Raw genomic sequence first — 6,797 nt, forward strand, 5'->3', positions numbered from 1 at the left:
CTTGCACTATTTTATAATCTGTAAAAGTATATTCTTATCTTATACGAGGTGTGTTCTAAAAGTAATACCTACTATTTTTTATTCCGCTCGAAAAGATCAGAAAGAGATTGCTATTTGCATTGTCATGACCATTGAACTTAAGCATTCATGACCTGAAAGTGTCATCTCTCTGTTGCAGATATTAACAGTGTGAGACTCTAAGAAAGCAAGCCCCGCCATGAACGCGCGTCAGAAGCAAAAATGCGTCATTAAATACCGGATTCGTATCACTCTCGTTTTCGTAATTTAAAAAATAGAAATATTTTCTTTTGGAACGACCCTCGTCTGACAAAGTACTCCCCAGACGCCCATGCACAACCATCGTCCATCGCTGGCAAAATCGCACTTGAGAATGATGTTGACTATGTAGAAAATTAATTCTAGAAAACGAAAGACCGCCGGTTTAATGTTTCCATTTTTGCCGTCGTACCTCGTCGACTTAAAAAAATAGGAGGCTTTACTTTGGAAACGAACTTTGTGATTCTTCCGAGTTTTGTAGAAAATTTACAATAAATAATTAGACATCAATTACTAAATGAGAATTTTAAATTGTGGGCACATTATATAGCTACTATGTCTCATTTAAAAATCTTAATATTTTAGGTTTTAATTGAATTCGACCAATAGTCATTAAAGGCAAGCTTTAATCCATTTTAGAAATTTCTTCCTAAAACTACTTATGCTTAAGTTTTCAAATTAAAACAAATCTAAAATCCAAAGCATGTAATTGATTTTGAACAAAACTGGAATAACTGTTCTAGCCGTAAGATTTAGTATGAGTATATATTGTTTTTAATCTTTATTGGGTAGCATAAAGCAGTACAAACCTCTTCTGTTCGTAAAAAAGTATTATTCTTCCACGTATATTTTTATTACTTCGTGTATAAAGGCAAATTACAACGGTGTTTTTTTTTAAAATTTTTTATTACATTTTCACCCCAAACAACTTATTTGAAACAAACATAAACTCCTCTAATATTCCCTCAGTTTAACTTATAGTTTGATCTTAAACACAGATCATTACTTTGTTTTATGTAGAAACACGAGGAGAGTATTCTTATTATTTATATTTTATCTAAAACATTTTATTTATAAAGACCAGACAATAATTACTAATGAAGACACAGAAAGACATTAATGTATATATCTCTTTCTCATTCCTGATCAATAGCTGAACTTAATAACCTCCACTAATAGAGAAGTATCAGTGGCTACGAAATTAACAACACAGACTGACGATCTGGCTGTTTCAAGTTCGAATCCATTCGTGCTTCATAAACGTGTTCACTTTGTGGATGTTGTCAACATTTATGTGATTATTTCTGTAACATAGGATGCCTTTCTAATTAAAAAAAATCTAACTAGAAAGATATTAAGGAACCGAATTTCAACAATAATCAGCTGATTCATTCGAAATGACTGAATGAGCTCAACAAGAAAATCACTTATATTGGCGATAATGGTATAGAATATAATTATTGAAATAAACAACTTTAACACACTCGTTTGTAAGTGAGTTCGTTGTCAAAAGAAGAAAATAATTGTGTTGGAAAGAATCTAATAGCAGATTCAAAGAACACCAAAATAGCAAGCAATAAAAAAAATACTAGCGTAGTTCATTAATTGTGGTTTAGTTTTATTAAATTGATCTATTAGAAAGACAGCTGGTAAAATATTCACTAATAAAGGTTATTTAGGGAAAACTGTAAGATGAATTGATTTAAATAAAGAAATATTTTAAAGCTTCGGCGGAGTAAAGCTATCTACTTAAACTTGATTTTTATTCCAAACGGTTTTATTTGTGTATGTGCTAGATAGGATTGGTCGTGCAAGTCTATGATTTCTTCTTTATTTTTTTTTTCACGAAACCATGCGAATGGCTGAATAAAAAAAGAAAAAATTCGAAATGAGTCATTTTGGAATCTTATCTAAAATCTTCGTTTCTCACTCCTGACCCAGACCGTCCGTCGTGTAAATGTAAAAGCTTTCTTCTTACCGAATTTGCCGCACACATCAATAAACAACATGTATAAAACAGAGACAACGTATTTTATACGTCGACTGATGGAATGGAATTTGACTTTTAATTGGAGTGTGAGAAAAATCGTTATGCAACTTAGATATATCATTCATTCTACGTCTTTTATATATCATAAAGTAATCTCTGTTTTCATAGCTACTTGCAGACAAAATGTTTACTTGAATACAAATCCCAATTTGATTATGTTTTATGCCTATAATTGATGCGTGTTGTCTTAAATTATCTGTTCGCTTTAATAAATTTAATAGTTTCCTATATTAATTTCGGTATGGCTCACTTCTACAAAATAGTCACACATAAAATTCTACCTGTCTTTTAATAACATGCAAAAAATCTACTAGCATAATAAAACAGCTTACACCCTAAATTACTCTTCATACTTTAATTTTCATACTAAGACCGCCATGTAATTATCTTGTTAGATTATTAAAATGTTAGCTAAAACTTAAGGAATGTCTGACCTTTTGATCGACAAGATTTTGTAGCGCAGGGGATACCATGCTGGCTTCTAATCCACAATTCGTGCATTCGACTCACCCCGAGGATGTGCTCCATTCTTATTCTTACTGAGAAATCATAACTTTCGTCTCAAACAATAAATTCATAAGAGAGACAGAGAGAAACAGTTAGAACGAAGGAAACAGAGAGGTGCGCCATTTTTACAACTGTTCTCCTTCATTTCATTTGAAGGTAATGGAAAGACAATGTAAATTTAAAGAATTGCAGGCTAATGTATGCTTTAAAATTATTATTACACCTTCTCTTAACATTACAACTAACCCTAGGTCCAAGTGCCACCAAAAAGATCCGAACTAAAAGAGGAAAATAGAGATTAATTGACACTAAGACTTAGGGTTAGTAGTACGATTAAATTTTGTTGCTGAAAAAACATAAATCTTGAATAACAAAATAGAATTTCTTGAGTTAAGCTAAATTTCCACTATCTCTGCAGACGGGTCCACTAGATCTTAATGAACATACTTCATTTAATAATATATAAATCAATTTCATCTTCTCACATAGTCATTACGGTGCATCATCTATACTTGTTTAATGATCTATCTCAGGAGAAATATATTTTTATATTTGAAGTAAACATAACTTATCAGATTTGAAACTCACATTAGTAATGTTTTTAAATCCTTTGGTTTAGTGAAATGTAATAATAACTTCCTGGGAAATGTCAATGTTTCGCTATAACTTAGTATTCAAGGTCAACCCCGCCAATGCCAAAATAATAATCTTAACTTAAAAAAAATGAACGTACAATTTATTCCTCTTCTCATGATGTGGTATATCATTAAAGGTCGTCTGTGATTATACAAAAGTCGCCTAAGCGTTAACTAAAGTATTTTTGAATCCTTTAATAAAAAATATAGATCTAACCGATGAACAATATCCGACTTTACGTCGGTGTTTAGTCAACGTTATTTTGTTTCTTTATTTAAGCAGATTAGGTATTCAGTTTCATTAACTCTTTTTCCCACGCAGTTTATCACGAGCAACGGGGGAAAACGATACTATAGAAGTCTCAACTACACAGGTTCCATAATTGTTCATTCCTATTTTTGGAATTATACATACATAGGCTCCTTTTACAGACTATGGATACCAACGAGGGGGGGTGCCTGCGCGTGAAATTTTTGCGACAGAAGGTGCGCAATCTCCAACCAAACCTCTACTGCGTCGACATTGTTAAGTATTAGTGGCAAGTAAAGTGTATGTACAGGAAGACTGGAAACAAATACCGAGATAAGCGGAAAGCACATACAACACCTAGAATTCTCAAATGGTCACCCATCTGGTACTAACCAGGCTCAACGTTACTTAACTTCGGTGATCTGATGAGAACCGTTGTGTCAACGCGATTGTCGTATATTTTTGGAATTGCACATATACAATTTATTCTAACAACAACCATTAATAATAATGATTAATAATTAATTAATTGAATATTCTTGTTCAAAACCAATATATAAATTGAAGGAAGTTTTATGTTATTTCTTTGCTAACATGGCTAACCAGGAGCAGGCTCAAGGCTTTTACTCGAATAATATCGATGAAAAGTAAAACAGTTATTTAAATTTAAAACTAAAATCATAAATTATTCTATCAAATTCGTTACCAGTATGTCGTAGCGAAATAATAAAGTAAAATGTTCTTTAAATTCTCTTTTTACGAGCAGTAACAGTGGATGTTTTTTTAATGGATTTACCTACCGTGGATTAGTTGCACACAAATTTAACTAAGCACGTTATTTCAACAAATCAAGATATATTTACTATTCAAATTTTGCGCTTAATATAAAACTCAATCACTCCTCCCCCTATCCAGTTTTACATCTAGGTTGTACACGCGTGCACCTGTCACAATCTAGCCTAGTCGGTGTAGATTTGTATTAGAACACACAAACAAATGTGGCCACTCTCCTCATTGATTTACGTTTTACGGTCTGACACGTGTTTTCTTGCTTAAAGCAGTGACGATCAGATGATAGCGGAATCTGATGCCAACACTTACTAAACTCTCACCAGAGCTCTGTTGGATATGCACCACGATACCGCCGCTTTTACCATAGTGAAGAACGTTTGCATTTTCAATTAAGGGCCACGGCAGGTAGCACATACTTGTTGAAAGTATTCAGTAACCACTGTAAGCCCAGTGGAACACACATACGATGCTTATCGAGATCATGTACATAAGTCCACTTGCAAAAATAAAAACTATCTGACTAATAATTACAATTGGAAACTAATATATGCACATATACACATTATTATACACACAATGCCACCTGTAAAATCACAATTCAACAGCCAAGATGAATATGCGTACTTAATTTATCCTAACTTAATTATACTCGAAACGGGAATCATGCAGGATTATTTGAGCTTGTTCCCTGTAGAATAAACAGTGTTCTGAATTAACGTAGACTATACAAGATGCTCCGTAATGATAATGGTTCATAGCCAAGTGAACTTAACACGGATACAATTATTCAGATAGAAATACATGCTTATTAAATGTGTGCATGCAGGACCGTCGCATATGTAACACTGAGAAAATTAGAAATACAAACTATATAACTAACAATATTAAAAAAAAACAAAAATAATAATTAAATGAAATATTGTCTGGGATGCTACCAAAGACAAATTATGAGAACAGGTTTTGTGCAACCCGTAGGATCCTGTCTAGTCAATACTGATTAAGAAACAAGGAAAAATGGCCGCCTTTCCTCTTTATATACTTGCGATGTTGTCACTAAATATGCAAATGAAGTGCTTCTGTTTTTAAGTGAAAAGTCCGATTTTTTCAGAGAATATCTTGATTTTGTTGGAATAGAAAGTTTTATCAGCAGTACGTCGTGTTTAGAAGTTGAGATTTTTTGACAGCAAAACATCGTGTTTTGGGGTTGTTTTTTTTTCTTGCAGCAGAGTGTCGAATTTTGGAGTAGCGAATTTCTGGCAGCAATGTGTCAAATTTTGAGTTGTGAATTTCGACAACAGTGTGTCAAATTTTGAGTTGTGAATTTCGACAACAGTGTGTCAAATTTTGAGTTGTGAATTTCGACAACAGTGTGTCAAATTTTGAGTTGTGAATTTCGACAACTGTGTGTCAAATTTTGAGTTGTGAATTTCGACAACAGTGTGTCAAATTTTGAGTTGTGAATTTCGACAACAGTGTGTCGAATTGAACACCATGTATTATTACATGGAAGCAAAGCATAGGCAACAATATATCAGGGCAAGTGTAGAACAGTTAACACTGTATTGTTTAAATCATGCGAATAATGGCAATGCAGGCTTGCAAACCTTCTTAGTCCTAAGACCACATGCATAGGACCGAAGTGCTATTTTATTTATAACTTTTAAGTAAACATAAACATTTGATAATATTTTTATAAGTTTACTTGCTTGTTACATAAAAGATCTGAAAAATAAAAGTAGTCTATATTTCATTATATTGCTAAACATTCAAAACGTAAGAGCGTGTGGGCTGTTAAATTACGTTTATTGTACATGCTTATACTAATCGTTATCCATAATGAAACATACTGCTAGCTAATTAAATGAAAAGAGATATATTTTGTGATCGTATGTATAAGAAATGGTTCAAATATGTATATATTAAGTTTCTATAATCCAATATTTTAGGGTGGCGGAGCAGTGCTTGTGTCAAAAGAAAATTAAAGCGCCTTTGTTTCTCCGTTATTTTGGGGGAGACCATTGGGTAAAGTGGAGAACTTCAATTCCCCGATCAGTATAATGTGAGGTCATGGAAAGCAAGTGATTGATGTAATACGGAACTAATTAGAAATAATTACGTTCATTTTTACGTCTACTCAACTCGGAATATATTAGAAAAGAGACCGCAATTACCTATTATACCTTTTTTTTTTTTTTTTTTTTTTTTTTTTACAAAGACATCACCACATTATCAAGGCCCAGAGGCCACTCAAGGATAAGGGTTAAAGAGTGTACAGTAGAAGTTGGTCAATATAGTAATCATTAGTAATGAAAATTTGGTAAATTTAATAACTTATATGGAACGGCTCATCAAGAACTTATTTACTTTAGACTTGAACAAAACCATATTGTAGTCAGCCGGAAAGCAGGAAAACGGAAGACAATTCCACAGGCGTGCAGTTCTAAGAAAGAAGCTTTGTTCATGGAATCTACGTTTAGGTTTAGGCACAGATAAAGAGTGGGGGAAA

General features: G+C 32.9%; 1 pseudogene; it reads right to left on the reverse strand.

The window, feature by feature from the left end:
- Nucleotides 1–3,844: 3,844 nt before the first annotated feature.
- On the reverse strand, nucleotides 3,845–3,959 carry LOC145280671 (5S ribosomal RNA; annotated as a pseudogene).
- Nucleotides 3,960–6,797: the final 2,838 nt, after the last annotated feature.

The sequence above is a fragment of the Euprymna scolopes genome, chromosome 7 (genome assembly GCF_053919585.1).
Source record: "Euprymna scolopes isolate OS-2025 chromosome 7, ASM5391958v1, whole genome shotgun sequence".
NCBI classification, from domain to species: Eukaryota; Metazoa; Mollusca; class Cephalopoda; order Sepiida; family Sepiolidae; genus Euprymna; species Euprymna scolopes.